The 17912-nt window shown below is 41.2% G+C and overlaps 1 protein-coding gene across 3 annotated transcripts in view; it reads left to right on the top strand.

The window, feature by feature from the left end:
• LOC126336359 (PRL-1 phosphatase) overlaps nt 1–17912 on the top strand; it is a 565928-nt gene that overhangs the window by 531188 nt on the left and 16828 nt on the right. The window lies entirely within an intron of this gene.

The following is a 17912-nucleotide window of genomic DNA, read 5'->3' as shown; positions in this document are numbered from 1 at the left end:
ACTGGCTGCCTGAGTGGCAGATCACGGTGGCGAAAGCAGAACCGAAAGGCTGTTAGCAGCCTACTGTGGCGGCAGGAACGGAAAGGACAGTGACGCAGACTGTGACGTCACGGCGGCGCCTCTCGCATTGTTCTGGGCACCTGGGCTCGTTAGCCAGTGCTTTGTGTTGTCTGCAGGGCTAATGCTTGGACAACGAGGCGCTGAGCTGCTCAGCGGATAGCATTCCGAAAGTATCCCCGGCCCTGTTCCGTAGCATCTCACACATCTTCCTCCTTTGTTCTGAGATTCGCTGTCAGGGCCCGTGTACATTTGAGTCATTGTCAATATAGCGTAGAACAACTGAGCTGTCTTAGATAATGATCCTTCTCTTTCTCTTATTCTGCAGTAACTGCAGTCCAATAGGGCTAACCCCCTTTTAGTGTGATCAGTTGGTTCAGGACAGAACTAAAGAAGCCTCGGACAAGCGCTGTCAAGGTCGGGGACAACGCTTGAACCCTATGCCCGCCCACAATGATAACGACACTGCTAGCCAACTGGAAAATGATTTAAATCCAAATAGGGGTGTTTTGCAGGATATGCTTCCTGCAACCACCCTAGAAGGAAAACAGACAAAGGATGGGATGATCAGATGAAGTTAATCGACACCTCATGTTCTGTTATTACCAAGCAACAAACCTAGAAACCAACACTACTGGATACAGATCACAAGTATACACAACATTTATTACCAGATACCCAGAATTAAAATTTTTAACAGAACAACGACTAGCTGATCAGATCCGTGTAATAATCAAAAATATCAGGATACCCCAGTCAGAACTAGAAAACATCAAACAAGAAGTACAACAAATACTGGAACAAAATAATGTGCAATCAGAAGAAGAAGAAGAAGAAGAAGAAGAAAATACAGTAATGGACTCAAACATCCCAGAGCAAACAAACAAAGAACACACACATCAATTAAACAATCAGAGGAAAGCGAAATCTTAAGACAGCCACCAGAACAAGCACAAATAGAATACGAAGTGACACACATGTTAGATACAGAAGAAAAATTTCAGATGACACATATAGAATACAAAGACACAAATACAGACATTAGACCATTCTTGCATAGACCGCCAAATAACCCACAAGTCGAAACAACAATAAAAACTATCAACACAATCATACACAACAAAATAAATGAAAATACAACTATGGAAGAGTTTACTACTGGTTTATATAGGAGCACTCACTACACTAAATATACACACTAGGCAGAGATCAAAACCAACCAACACACAGAAGAAACCCACAAAACCAGCATGGCAACACAGGCTACAGATCAGAATAGAAAATCTGAGGAGACATCGGACAGCGAACACAATTTATAAGAAATGAAATGTCAGAAAAAAATGAGAGGTTAGGTAAAATCTCACAACAAGAAGCGATAGAGCAATTAGATGAAAAGAAGCAGAAATTACAAGCATTGGCCAAACGACTTAGATAATAGAAAAAAGTGAAAATAGAAGGAAACAAAACATTCAACACAAACCAAAAGAAATTTCACCAGACAATAGATAACACACACACATTAAAATAAACAATCCACCAAAAATAAGACATGGAACACTTCTGGAGCAACATATGGTCTAACCCGGTACAACATAACAGGCATGCACGGTGGATAGAAGCAGAAACACACACATACAAGAAGATACCACAAATCCCTGAAGTGATAATTTTGCAACATGAAGTCACCAAAGCAATTAATTCTACTCACAATTGGAAAGCCTCTAGAAAAGATAAAATAGCAAATTTCTGGCTAAAGTAGTTCACCTCAACACATTCACATCTAACTAACTTATTTAACATATAAATAAAAACAAAGATGATGTGACTCACCAAACAAAAGCACTGGCAGGTCGATACACACAAACATACACACACAATTCTAGCATTCGCAACCAACCCACGTACTTTCGTCTTTCCCTCTCCTTCCCTCTATCCTGAAGAAGCAACTGTTGGTTGCGAAAGCTAGAATTTTGTGTGTATGTTTGTGCTTGTTTGTGTGTGTATCGACCTGCCAGCACTTTTGTTTGGTAAGTCACATCTTCTTTGTTTTTAAATTATTTAACAGTTACATTGCAGACCCATACACATTCCCTGATACACTTACACATGGAATAACTTATCTGAAACCTAAAGATCAAGCAGACACAGCAAACCCAGCTAAATATCGCCCCATAACATGCCTACCAACAATATACAAAATATTAACTTCAGTCATTACACAGAAATTAATGACACATACAACACCGAACAAAATTATAAATGAAGAACAAAAAGGTTGTTGCAAAGGAGCACGAGGATGTGAAGAGCAACTGTTAATAGATGCAGAGGTGACATATCAAGCTAAAACTAAACAAAGGTTGCTACACTACGCATACATTGATTACCAAAAAGCTTTTGATAGTGTACCCCACTCATGGTTACTACAAATATTGGAAATATACAAAGTAGATCGTAAATTGATACTGTTCCTAAACATAGTAATGAAAAATTGGAAAACCACATTTAACATCAAAACAAATTCAAATAATATCACACCACAGCCAATACAGATTAAGTGCGGAATTTACCAAGGAGACTCCTTAAGTCCCTTCTGGTTCTGCCTTGCTCTGAACCCACTCTCCAACATGCTAAATAATACAAATTATGGGTACGATATTACTGGAACATACCCACACAAAATCACACATTTGCTATATATGGATGATCTAAAACTGCTGGCAGCAACAAATCAGCAACTCAACCAATTACTAACGATAACAGAAGTATTCAGCAATGATATAAATATGGCTTTTGGAACAGACAAATGTAAGAAAAATAGCATAGTTAAGGGAAAACAAACTAAACAAGATGATTACATATTGGATAACCACAGCTACTGCATAGAAGCGATGGAAAAAACAGATGACTGTGAATATCTAGGATACAGACAAAAATAGGAATAGATAATACTAATATTAAAGAACAACTAAAAGAAACTAACAAAAATACTGAAAACAGAATTGACAGCAAGAAACAAAACAAAATCTATAAATACTTACGGTAAACCAATATCGACCTACTCATTTGGAGTAGTGAAATGGAGTAACACAGACCTGGAAGCACTCTATACACTTACACGATCACAATGCCACAAATATAGAATACATCACATACATTCAGCAACAGAAAGATTCACATTAAGCAGAAAGGAAGGAGGAAGGGGATTTATCGACATAAAAAACCTACATTTTGGAAAGGTAGACAATTTAAGAAAATTCTTTCTAGAACGAGCAGAAACTAGCAAAATACACAAAGCAATCACTCATATAAATACATTGGCTACACCACTGCAATTTCATAACCACTTCTACCACCCTTTAGATCACATCACATAACATCAACAGATACGAAGAAACTAAATTGGAAAAAGAAAACACTACATGGCAAGCACCCGTATCATCTAACACAGCCACACATCGATCAAGACGCATCCAACACATGGCTAAGAAAAGGCAATATATACAGTGAGACGGAAGGATTCATGATTGCAATACAGGATCAAACAATAAAAACCAGATATTACAGCAAGCATGTTATTAAAGATCCCAATACCAGAACAGATAAATGCAGACTTTGAAAACAACAAATAGAAACAGTAGATCACATCACAAGCGGATGTACAATACTAGCAAACACAGAATACCCCAGAAGACATGACAATGTAGCAAAAATAATACATCAACAGCTTGCCTTACAACATAAACTTATAAAACACGTTCCCACATACAAGTATGCACCACAAAATGTACTGGAGAATGATGAATACAAATTATACTGGAACAGAACCATTATAACAAATAAAACCCCACATAACAAACCTGTCATTGTACTCACCAATAAAAAGAAGAAATTAACACAACTAATCGAAATATCCATACCCAATACAACAAATATACAAAAGAAAACAGGAGACAAAATTGAAAAATACATCCAACTGGCTGAGGAAGTCAAGGATATGTGGCATCAGGATAAAGTTGACATTATACCAATTATACTATCAACTACAGGAGTCGTACCACACAATATCCACCAGTACATCAATGCAATACAGCTACATCGAAACATATATATACAACTACAGAAATCCGTAATTATTGATACATGTTCAATTACCCGAAAGTTCCTAAATGCAATATAACATATACCGTACAGTTAAAAGGAAGTCACGCTTGATCAAGGTCCGTGTTACTTTCTACTTTTGACCAGACATAACGTCTGAGATAAGAAAGAAATAATAATAGCAACAGTACTAATAATTGGAGCCACACAAAAAAGAGGCACAACGAGGGAATTACGCCTATGGGACGAAAATCGGTAGATGTGATGTTAATTTACAGACAAACAAATTATCACAATTTCAGTAAAGTTGATGGTTTCTTCAAGAGAAAGTATTTCACAAATTCTGCAAGGCAGTAACGCCTTGGTCCAACTCTCGCCCTTATTCGAGCAGTTTTCATTCCAGCTGACGCTGTTACAATGTTTTCGTCAAATTAATATAGCTCATTTCAGCTATTCGGTTGTGTTCGCAGTTTTTTCGGAAGCAGTGGGAGAGATTTCGTATCAGTGATAGAATCCGTGATGTTTGTAATAGCGCTTTGTTAGAACCAATTCTTGGTCGGCTCTTGCACTGCTGAGACGTTCCCACTATCGCCAGCTTAGTCAGTGGTATCTGTGGAATATGCAGATTAAACGAACATATTTTTTTCCGATGAAGTCAGAGTAATAGTAAAACTTAGGTGCCAACGTTAACCGGATGCTGCAATGATGAGCATCCATAATGATTTTCTTTAACTGTATTTCTTTTGACAGTCATAAAGAAAGAGGAAAAAGCGTATTGATGGCATTCTGCGAATGAATGCTTCCCGTTTGAAGGAACTCTGTTGTTCACACACGTTATGGAAAGTGCATTGGGGGTTATAAAACATGCTACGTGACTTTACTTTCCGCAATTACCGGTATTTAATTATGTTTTACAACCCATAGGGGCGGCTGGGTACGTAACAACGTGAGACAGAGACTACATATCCGAAAAACGTGCGTACATTTCTCGATCAGACATCTTCAGTTTGATGCACGGATACTTTTCGTTAGGGTTATTGTACGTTAATGAGTTTCACTTACTATGCGGGACACTGTCTCGAATGATAAAACACACACACACTGACAGACAGACAGACAGACAGACAGACAGACAGAGAGAGAGAGAGAGAGAGAGAGAGAGAGAGAGAGAAGCCCAGAAGTCAAATACTCACACATTGGTTTCCTAAGAATTTTCTTTGCTACAGTCACGTCATTACAAATGAAATGCCACGAAGTTTCCGAAGGCAAATAGAAGACTTTTCGTGCCTGCGCCATTGCGGCTGAGTAGCATAGACAGTGAGATGGATGCAATGCCTGATAGATTAAAGGAATTAGGTGGACGTAGACTTAGAAGACTAAAGGGTTGGCCGTAGCGTCCAGGTTGGCACTACTTTCCGTTTATCAAGGAATATTTTCAGTGTCATTTCGTACTGTGGGGCACAAGCGATCCGATAATAAGGAATACTCTGGTTGCGACAAAATGCGCCATAAATGCTATATTCCTTTCCATTGAGGAGAACTGTCCTACCGACAGGCGAGAAGACTGTGCCTGAAAGTGAATGTGTTCCTGCGCGTGGAAAGTCAATACTTAAGACTCTTACACGACTCTTGATCACAGCATTACATGATCTAAATTTATCCAACAGGGTATCGTGGGGAACTGCATCGTCCTCCACGGGCTTCGCAGTTACGTTCCTGTAACATTTCTTTTATACCTTTGCATGAGCTTAGTCTAAAATTCGTTGAATGTCTGTTTTTAAGCCTTGTTGATAACCTCTCCAAATACTGCAGCAGTACTCTCGAATGGCCACACTTGAATCCACCGTTTGACATGCAATACGTGATACTGGCGGCCTTTTTTCTTCCCTTGGAATCCAAGAAATAGCTTGGTCGATCTTCCACCCATTCACTTCGCTAAAATCATCCTCCTCGTAATTTCAAACAAGCACTTACTTTGCTTGCTAAGCGACCCCCACGTTTTCAGTGGTTTGTTATCAGTTCTACTGTGACTGCCATAACATAAAACTGTAACGTGCGTTGATCGTAAGTATTGTGTTAGACATCAAAAACCTAGGTTGGAGAATCATATTTACAATAGTTCACCAAAAGCAATGCAGCCCAGTTTTTTAGTTTCTCCATTTGCCTAAAACTGTCGCAAATACAAAAAGAAAGACTGTTTTAAACAAACTGTTTTCGTGGCTTTAGTTGATCTTCTGGTCTACTTTTGAACTTCCTCCGTGTAGGTCTTCCATTAGCTGTGAAATTTATCAACACTAGAGGTCAGCAATAAAATGCATATTCTTCCAGAAGGTAACAGATTTCACTTTTAACCACTTTTCTAATAAATCTCCCCAACCGTAGGAAATGTTAAAGAACTCGGCGAATTCTGATAAAATATTCTCACTATTGTTAACGGCCGTGCCGTATGACACACATCGTATTTTTATCTTAATATTAACTAATATTTTCAGGCTTGCTTCTCGCCAAATTTTCATTGAAGCTTCTTATATGATCTCGAAGACGTTTCGGGATTGTTTAATGCAGTATATTTTACAGCATTATATTCCTGTCTCTAGTGATTTTGTTAAATAAGTGGCCCTTTCGTGTAGATGGATGGATACTCCTTATTTTACAGATTATTACTTACCTTAACATCAGTCAATTGAAAAAAAAATTCTCATCCAAGTTTTTCTTCCTGCTTGATGAATATTTTTCTTTCTAACTGTATCTATTTTTACTCCGCGCCACTGAAATCTATGATGGCTTATAGTAGTGTTACATCGTGTGAAGTTTCTTTGTATTTTTGAGTACATTTGGTCCTTGAGAACTCCGGTATCTCTTGGTTTTCTTCTGAAAGAATATGTTAAATATACGTAATATGTACCTCTCGTTTGATTATACTAATGTATTTGTCATTTGATACAATATTTCGTTTCCCACAGAAATGTCATTCGTCAGTTTTGGTCCTACTTCTGAATTAAAATTCTCCATAATGATTGCGAATGGTACACGTTGTCAAACTACTGAAACATTGAACAATGAGATAATTGACGCTGCTAGACGAAACGCAAAATTCACTTCAGCAAAAGTTGGATAACCACACACTATATTCATCAACCTCAAAGCTAGCCCTAAAGCAGACCCACTAACGAGCGCAGATACTACCCGGATCCATGCCTTTCCATAGATTCCTGGACATCAGAATACTGCACTCAAAAGCATTTGGATTTTTCTCCCGAGGTTAAGTTCAGATGTGGCAGATGTAAATCTTGGTCGGTGTGCTACAGGAAACTCGATTTCGACGAAAGCTCGTACGAGATCGTGTTGCTTCATCGCGAGATGACAAAAATGCCTTCCGCAGAGTTACTGGCCCTCTCGCTGCCACGTTCGATATGTGTGGAACATGAAGTGTTCCTGTTGGAGCTCGTCTACGGATTTTTCCGTCTGCGAGCGTTATCTCCACTCTGAATGACAGAGAGGCGTCAGAGTATTTCAGGAACTGGACTCAGAAAGAGCACGATTCAAATTTGTGTTTAGGCTCCCTGATGTGGCCTTTCATTGGTGTCAGTAATCAGATGGAAGCCAGCAAATATTTTCATTCGCCTCTTGTCCCAATACGAACGTGGTTGCGTCTCCAGTGGCGTGCATTTGCAAGGGACGCTAATCTCGAATATCTTCCTATGCCGAGCATTGTATTCGGCGATGTAGAAACACGTGGGGAAACATTCCATAATCGTGTTACTTTGGGAGCCGGTTCCCTTTGTGATTTTTATCACACTGTTAGGAAACAGTTCACTTGGACTCTTTCGAGGGCAAAACTCATTTATCATATATTTCAAAAATAAAAGGTCAAAAATTGTCTTCCTTTATGACGAACTATATATTTTCAATGACACTGAAATGGGACGTGGGCCCTGTGAACGTAACTAGGTCCGTGTTTTCATGTGAACCTAGAATTTTCGAAGTTAAATTTCCGTTCGTAGAATGATTTGAACAGGCTCGCAAATGTGGAAAAAGTATATCAATATCAAATCACATTTATCCTCGCGGCAATGAAATGTGTAAAGTATCGTATATCAGTTTTCAACATAGAATTAAAAATGTTTGACATGTGCCATACTAATGTTTTCTAAATTATATGACGGTTCTTGGTGCATGTGCGTCCCAATTACACCCTTATGTAAAACGAGCAGAGTTACTGTGGAAACCGTAACGGTTCATGAGACGTCAATGATGTGTGTAGAAAACTCAGTTACTTGAGACATCCTTTGAACGAAGGTGGTGGTTTATGATCTTTGTGAAATACACACTTCACCAACTCCGAGTTCTGAAAGCTTTTCGCTGCATTAGAGCAGTAGATGGATGCGGGATATGAACGCCCCTAAGCTCAAAACTGCATATTACTGTAGCGTACCTGTGTGTCCCACAACACACGGAAGAATTAAATGACTGATACTCTTCCTGATAACTGGTAGCAGTACAGAATCAAGAAAATTAAGAATAACTGATAACCTTCAGCAAGGGGATCGCCGACTGTCAGATGATGTGGGATGTACCAAAGGATACCTTACTACGATAACTCGTGGCAATTTCTCCCCGAGTGACTCACAGCAAATTTCGCCAGAACTACGGTATGCTGAGTCAGAAGGGGTAAACATGGTGTGGTAGCGTAGGGTTGATGGGTAACCCTCGTAGAATGTGGGTAAACATGATGATGCCAAAGGACAAATAGAAACGGCACACCGCGGGGTAGGTGACACACAGGCCATTAGCGGACACCGTTGGTTGTGAATACCAGTAAATAGTGGAAGTTGCGGTCTCTCTCTCTCTCTCTCTCTCTCTCTCTCTCTCTCTCTCTCTCTCTCTCTCTCTTTTCTCTCTCCCCCCTCGAGAGAACTTTTCGAAGCTTGCAGTTCTATAACACTAAAACTGTCGGTTTGTGGCAAAATGGCCAACTATTCGGCAATTCGCCCGTGGAGGCAGATGTATCCATTTCTGGAAATAATGACTTCGTGTTATACCATGTGTTCTTTCCCGTGTCCATTTTCTCGTGGATTTTTTTCATCTCTTCATAGATTTCATTCTTTAAACCGCTTCAAACATGGTCCTCAGTACATTCGAAATCCTAGTGTTGTCGCCATTCCTATTAGTCTAGAATCTTTCAGAACCTTGAAACCGTACGTATAGGGCCACCATTTTCAGGTTGACTCGGTAACAGCACACCGGAACTTTACGCCGCCAACCAGGAACGAGGGCCTATGTTGCCTTCATTTGTCAACCGCACAGCCTGTACTGTGAAAAGTCACCCCACATGAATTCCGCGTTGCTTTCGACGTGCTTGTGTTCAAATTTTATCCTAATTTGGTCGACTATCTCTTCACAAACATTGTCATTAGTTGCTACTCAGATTTCTTCATATCTCCTGACACAAGTTGACTCATTACTGATCTAACTTACCTCAGCGCGAAGTCCAGTTTCGAACGTTCCACCAGACACCGATACGACGAGATTGTTGTCTGTCTTCGGTCTTTCTGTTCGGTCCGTTTGTATTAAAACACAAATACTTCCAGCTTCGTAGCCGTATTATAATGTTACGCCAGCTGTTGTCCCAGACGTTTCAGTATATCGCTCCTGTTACGAACAGGGAAACGGAGTTGTCAAAGAATGTAAAAACGAATAAATAATGCATTTTGTGCATTCCAAATTAGTTGTGCTGTATCAAGAGATCAAGAAAATCTAACGTCGAAGGGAAGCAGCCGGACGATTTGAGATATTAGTGGGAGAGTCTGTGAAACTAAAATATCTAAACTAGTAGATAACTTTTTTTTTTTGTCATTTAAGGTATGCCTTCTTTCCGATAGAGACGCATCATAAAGTCTTGCCAGCAGGCGAAATTGTGTAGATTGTCAGGATAAATGTCGTCAGTTCTGTTAAAAATCTTCATTGAAGGCTCTTCAGAATTTGACAAGCATTAGCTATTTCACCAATGCGCTGGAAAACACATTACAAATGTAAGTCAGATTTCCAGGTTTCCAGATTGATGCTTCGTTCATCCGTCACTGTGCCGACAGATCTCCGTACCGTCTGATCATACTGTGAAACCATTCTGTTTGACGGATATTGTTGCTGCCTGAATTTGACCGTATTATTTGCTACTTCACATAGCGAACTAGATAATACTTTGGGATAAAATTAGCTATGCGTTTATTGAGACTTGAGCGGTCAAAATGTTAGGTGCCATGCACCGAAAACTAGAATTCGGACCAGTCAAATTAACGCAAATCTTTTTCTAGAAAGCAGGGAAAGCTTCAATAAGGTTCAAACAGCACTACTATCTGACGTGCATCTTAATCACGTACATCCATTATCGTCAAATGCGTTTGGAAATTGATCTCGTAAACTCATAAATCTGCTAGCATACAGGAATGGATTCCTTTGGAGTGTTGCTGTCTTTCTTCGCAACCTAAAGTTGTTTTCAGTTAAAGTAGTTTTTTCATTTGACGTGTAACTTCTTTCGAAGGTTGCCTTGCATAAAATCGCTAAATTGATTATCATCTAGGTTTTCCCAAATTAGTGTTTTAGCAAACCTATAAACTCAATCCCGTCTTACATCATCAAGTAAGATTTAACCGCCGCGAAGTTTGGTTTGGTGCAATGATTAAATTGCAATTGTATAGTTTATCAAATTTTGTCATCCACAGTAACTATCGCCACACCGCCCTATGTTAAGCAATAGCAAATGAATTTTGCGGAATATTTCATGCCTTGCGTGGTGAAAAAGTTCCGCACATCCGCAGAACGCATTTGTACATAGAAGATAACTGGAGCTGTTGAATTCGTGAAAAATGTTCCGGAGGTTGGATATTGTTTTATGTACCAACGCAATTCCCATACAAGAGTACCGTACTCTCATAGCTAGGTCAAGTTTTCTTTGGAAACATTAACCACTGCGAGATACAGCGACGCTGCGCGCGTTATGCACGGAGTTAACGCCTCCCGCCCAAGTTGCTATGTTGTGAGCAGCCCTGTTGCGACACGTACTTCGCCATCCTGTTCACTGACCCCGTTTCGCGGGCCTCCGTCATTTATTTTGGTCTCCCAGTAATGGATCGCGCCTCCACCTCCTTCCAGGGATGCTATTTTTAAGCTCAGACTCCGCCTGTGACGTCACGCTAGCAGCAAAGGAAGGAATCGTCGGCGCGGTTCAAGAGGATCGATCCCGGGACAGGAGTTGGTTGGTACCACTGTGTGACGTCACGCTTTCGGTGACGCAGACGTGACGTCATTAGCTCCTCAATCGATGACGTCAACAGGTCTGCCAATTCTCCAAAACCCCTGTAATCGGAAACTGGGGTTCGAGCGCGATATACCGCGTCCTCCGATAGCATTGCAGTTGCCTTCTGCACGACAATTTCTCGAAAATATGTAAGCGATTTGTGCGTAAAAAGAAATTCTTCAGCATCTGAATTAGACGACCTCATGTTTCTGTAGGTTATTTAACGTAGCTCTTTATTCACTTTATATTCAAATCGATCATAAATTGCACAAAGTGTGGCGTGGATGCTTTCAGGGAGTTAGACTTCAAATCCTAAACTAAGATATTGTCGCTGTTTTCTCCTAAAATTTGCAAAGTATGTAACGTAAAGTAAACTTTTAATAATTCGTATATGCGGATATTTTGTTTCTATGTGGTTGAGGCTCGCCCTTAAAGACTGTGCGAACAGTTTTTGTGATTGCATGCATAGTGACGCACTGTGGTGTGATTGCATTTCAAATTTGATACTGTGTAGCGAATTTGCGCATGTGGAAGTGCATCTGGGATTTGTTACATGGCACGGCAAATATTATGGGTGTCAGTCTGTGTACATTTATCCACCGAAATCGTCCGCAAGCCATTATTATTTGCACTTATCTGTTATCGATTTCAACGATTTCGAAGCCGAAAGATTAGTAGACATGTTAGGCAAATTATTCTGTATTTCGTTGTTGGCACAGTAACGTTCGTTCAAATGATACCACTTGTGAGCAAAGTGTAGTGGTGGTGCTTTCAATAAGAGGATGTATTACCATGTATTTTCCCACGCTTAGTGACGACGTATGGTAACTCATCGCGCATTTTAAGCAGCAGTTGGAATGTTCGCGACTTTTCGAGAAGATAAGAGAAACGCATTTTTCCAGGTCACGCGAGCTCGGATTTTCCTGCTAACATGCAGTGAGCTCAGTTTCGTCGAAAGGGTGACAGTACTGTCGGCTGAAAAGAGGCAGGCACAGATGTAGTGTGCACGTAGCGTCTAAATGTAGACGATCGGCCCCTTGGCCTTGAGCCAGGACACTAGTAAGAGCCCGGCGGCGTATATTTAGTGCAGTTTAGCGCCGTCAGGTTGGTAGCTCCGCGCGCCGGGTGCGGGGAGCGGGGACGAGGCGGCGGCGCTAGCCCGTGTGTCCGGTGGTGGGGGCCGGCGGGAGGTGAGGGGGCAGCCGGTGGCCCCGTGACGCAGGCAGGGCGAGGCTGGCGGCAGTAGTCTGTCGTGTCCGTCAGTAGGGTGGCTGGCCTTGCCGAGTGTGGATGGTGGTAGAGGTGTCGGCGGTTGCGGAGACAGACGAGGGGCGGAAGGCGAGCAGGCATGTGATGAGGCTTGAGCGGTCAGCGGCAGGAGCGTCGTCTTCGTCTTCCATGGTGGATTCTGAGGCCGCAGGAGGAGGCCGTCTCTGCGCAGACCAACAGGTAGTACCAGCCGCTGCAGCCGTAGCTACTTCGGGCGGAACACACTCGCGCCAGCGCTAGTCAGGTTTCGCAAACGTGTATGCTTGTTACTTTCCAGCATATACGAAAGGGATCTTTAGAGGGATTCGCCCGACCACGCCCTGATCCGTAGTAGTCAGAGAGATTTCAACTTCCTTGAACGAGGTTATTGACACGGACAATCCTTCACCTTTATCCTGGTTGCAGCCATACTATACAAGACACATTTAGCCAATTGTTTTAACAGTTTTTCATTACCGGTACTCTCATTCGTAGTAATATTCCAGGTTTTCGTTCAGATCTCATTGAATAATGTTTCAGCAAAATTCGAACGCCGTGAAATTGGAATTATGTACATCCATTTTTTTTTTTCGGTTGTAATAACCAGGCAGCTGTTGAGCAGGAAATCCCCCCCCTCCCTCTCTCCCCCCTTCTTTTGTCCTCCCATTCATGACACGCCACACGCACGGCCAAATATTTGCTTCAGTCACTACTGTAGCTCGTCATACCTGTTGAGCGCCCCTACAGCGGAACTAGTTCGGCCGCCGTGGCGCGCCGTTGAATGATACTGTTTGCCGTTCTTATCTGGCGGCGAGTGTTCCCGTTATTTGCCCCTCTGCTTCTAGCGTTCCTGGAAAGCGGCCTTGGGTAGTGTGCAGCGTTACAGGCAGACTAATGAGGCGTTCGGGCATCGGCTTTGCCTTCGGTAGCTAATTTGTCAGTTAAAATGTTGGTACGACTTTCCTGGCTATGGTCGTCGGATCGCTTGCGTCGGAGATCGGAGCCGTTGTCCGTCTGTGGAAAAGCGTTAAGTGTAGTAGTTTGGAGCTATGTTGAGCATTTTGTGCCAGCCACTTGTTTCGTCGCGGGAGTTGTTGATCTATGGCAGTGGAAGTTACGACAGGTGTGGGCTTCACGTAGAGAACCAGCAAATGGTTCGCAGTATACATAGAATGTGTTCGCAGTTGCGAATACGTACAACCATCAGCTGTATAATGGAATGACGACAGTGAAAATTTTTTGCCGGACCAAGACTCTAAACCGGATTTTCGGATCATTGCGACCGGTCCGGCTTACCACCAGATCCTCAGAGCACGCGCCACTGCTAGACCCAAACTGCGAATACATTTGATGTATTTCGTAACAGCTGCAGTCGTCGCACTCGTGAAGTTCCTGATACGAGTATCTCTTTATCCTGATACTCGAAGTCTCGGTGGAAGTGTCGTCTGTTTATACATTACAGCACGGCTACTGAGCCCCTGTACGCGCTGTCCCGCGGGTCGTAGCTACCTAGCAGAGTTCGTGTGCACTGAGTGGTGCACTGTTAGCAGGCGCGGATGGACGCGCAGCGAGACGGATCGGTAAGACGGCGTGTGACGGATTTCCGGTGTGCCACTTGGCGTGCGGAACGACCTTGTGGCTTGCCCCGCTCGACTCGGCTGGGCGCGGGAGCAGCGCGCCTACTCAACACGTGGCGACACGTGCAGGGGGCGGCTTGGGTCGCTCGCCGGGCCCGGGGCTGCCCGATCAATAGCCGAGGCCGGCGCTCCGCTCCGCCCGGCCCGACTCGACTCAGCGCGCCGCCCGCTAGCCCAGCCTGCTCACTGTGACGAGCTCGCTTCGTTCCGGCCCATAGTCATCATCATCGACTGTACTACTTTTGCAAGTTCCGCTTTTCCCTAACCGTGGGTTGCCTGCCGATGCACTTCCTCAGCCAGTGGCCGAACTTCTTCGTTGAACATTATAATTTGAGACTACGATAGGGTCTGGCTGATCTAAGATCGTTTTATCACTTTCCTCTATTCGTTTGAGTTACTACCCGTGAAAAAAAACACACACAAACACACACACACACACACAAACACACACACACACACACAAACACACACACACACACACAAACACACACACACACAAACACACACACACACACACACACACACACACACACACACACGAGAATCCACTTCGATGCCGTATTGAACATCAGTATTTAATCATTAACGCTAGACGACTCATAACGTAATCAAATTGAATATGCATAGCGCAAACAATGCATAATTTTCAGCAAAGTCCACCACTGAAACACGCGTGGGGCGAAAGTAAAGTCCGACTACCGCTAAACATGTAGTATGCAAATTCCTCGTCATTCACTGACTTGTTCATTCATTCACGCGTGTATCGTGTTCTCAAAATGCGTGCAGCGACGTGGGAAGATTCTAGTTATACACTAACAGGCAGAAGCTGCCCCTGTTGGCTGCTACTTTAAAATTTTTCTGGACTGATTATTTTTGTATTTGTAACGCCAAGTTATTCATAGACAATAACTTCAAACATCAATAAAGTACAAAAAACAAGGAGAATTTAATGTTCCCCCTCATAGATTAACACTGTTAAACAAACCCCGGACTACATTGGCATGAAAATTTACATTAAAAAAAATCCCCAGCATGGAGATGGTCAACTAAAGCAAAAACGACAATTGTTACTGCTTAGAAGACTTTATTGATGATAATAGGACGATATGAGCAAGAAAGCAAGTGGCTGAAATGTTGGTAATAATTATTCTAAGCATAATTAAAACATCATTTACTAGACATAAAACTTCTCTCTTTTTATAGAAATACTGTTAGGCTAAACAGTCTCTGTAAATTACAAATTAATAATTATTGTTTCTGTAATACACACAAATTGTAATTGCAGTATTGATATAGTCCCCTGTACTTTAAATCTTCTCATTAACTCTGTATGTTATGGGACAATAAAAATTCATATTCTCTATGCTAGAAAAGGGTCAGGAAATCGTTTCTGAAAGTATTTGTATGGACAGTAGCCTTGTATGGAAGTGAAATATGGGCGATTAATGGTTTTGACAAGGATAGAATAGAAGCTTTGGAAATGTGATGCTACAGAAGAATGTTGAAGATTAGATTAGCAGATCACATAACTAATGAGGTATTGAATAGAATTGGGGAGGAGTTTGTGGCACAACTTGACTTGAAGAAGGGATCGGTTGTTAGGACATGTTCTGAGGCATCAAGGGATCACCAATTTAGTACTGGAGAGCAGCGTTAAGGGTAAAAATCGTAGAGGGAGACCGAGAGATCAGTACACTAAGCAGATTCAGAAGGATGCAGGCTGCAGTAGGTACTGGGAGATGAAGCTTGCACAGGATAGAGTAGCATGGAGAGCTGCATCAAACCAGTCTCAGGACTGAAGACCACATCATGCTAGAAACAAGAGTGCTAGTCCATTCAAAGTAAAGATTGTTAATTCTAGATGACTGTAGTATACACTGCAGCAGTATGTATGTAAGCAGAAACACAGCTGTTTTGAAGGAAAAGGGCCACTGCTCCTCCTCTTATGCTACTCAACTGTTTTTGTCTGATATTTCAAACAAAGCCTTAATGTAATTTTACACACACCACAACCAGCTGTAAACAGACTGGCAAAGTGAGGATTTATCTAATATCTATATTAATAATCACATGGGATTTACATCCTTAAAAGTACTTGGATAAATTGTAAGAGGCCTATGAAGTACTGCTTCGCTTTCTAAATATTTGATTTTCATTAATATCCTGCCTGATACTCACTAGCAATATTAGACTCCCACACCAGAAAAGATAACTCCATTCTAAAGACTTCTATATAGAATGCATACATTATATGGAAAACATTTCCAGTTCTAGTTTTGTGATCATGAACGGCTGAGATACTACAAAAATCATTTTTGTTGCTAACCACAAATACTATAAAATACTAATGGCATTAAATTATAACTTCAAGGTCCTCCCCCATGTCACCTATAAATGTTGCACAGAAGTACATTGCCGACTTTTGTCTAGATGTGATGGTACCCTCCCTCTCACCTTGAAACCTTGGTCGAGTTGACGTAGAGCTGTATGATGAATGCTAAACAAAGGTTATGGTAAAAGTCCTTAAAGTAGTCCAGTGTCTACATTGATCTGATATTGAACAGAATTGTGAAAATTAGTCACAAGATAGATAAAGAAGAGATTCATTAGATAACAGGCATATCTCTCATAAGTATTGTGTTGCATATTGTAAATATATATTATACACAAATTTCAAAAAATTGTGACATCTACATGAATGTTACTGAAATTCACAAAATGTTTCATTTAATGTATGTGGAGGCTCTGGTCTGCCAAAGATATAGGTAAATAATTTATTAAACTAAACACTTGACTGCAGGTATGGAAGTTACAAATGGGGACAGATACTAATCATTAGATAGATTTATGCCAAACTGCAAATTTCCCACAAGTCTCTAGCTGTGTCATCCATGTACACAAAAATGTTAAAGTACATGCTCAGATTTTGGCAAATTTTTTAACATGAAGCTTTAGCACATGCTCATTACATCTGAGCTGTACGAAATTTTGACAGTTCTTATCATCTCAATACTGTTTTCATCTCTTGTTGTCATGTCATCAGATTAACCATTTACAAGAAACAAAAATATAAATACATTAACAAATGTGTGTCTGAAATAAACGAATAGTAAACAGCTCTTGTTAACTCATAAAGGACATTAATGTGTTTTCATTCTAAAGATTTCAGGAGCTTCACTGATCATTCCCCATGAACTGTAAACAGTTCAGTGTACTGTCGAGTATAGTTAGTAGTGTGAATTTTAGTGGTCCAAAGGTGCTTTGGATGATAAGTAAATGTTCCCATATATACAAGAAGCACCTTCTCTGAACTGTTTTAGTGTCATGCTAAGGCAGTCAAGCAAAGGTGCAAGACAAATGTGAACATAAATAGCTTGTTTTCTGCATACAGGTTGCAGGAGGCACAGCACGTGCTCATACAGACATCATGCATGATTGAAAACTGTCCAGCAGAATATATTTCTGTAAGATTGTGTTTGTAAATTACTGTGTGATTTTTCATTGTTACAAACTTTGACATAAGTATATTTTGTTCTGAAGTTGACAATTCATCCCAAATAATAAGTGTGTATGAC

The sequence above is a fragment of the Schistocerca gregaria genome, chromosome 2 (genome assembly GCF_023897955.1).
Source record: "Schistocerca gregaria isolate iqSchGreg1 chromosome 2, iqSchGreg1.2, whole genome shotgun sequence".
Taxonomy (NCBI): domain Eukaryota; kingdom Metazoa; phylum Arthropoda; class Insecta; order Orthoptera; family Acrididae; genus Schistocerca; species Schistocerca gregaria.
Note: the sequence above shows the minus strand (reverse complement) of the source record. Positions and strands in the feature narration are given on the sequence as shown.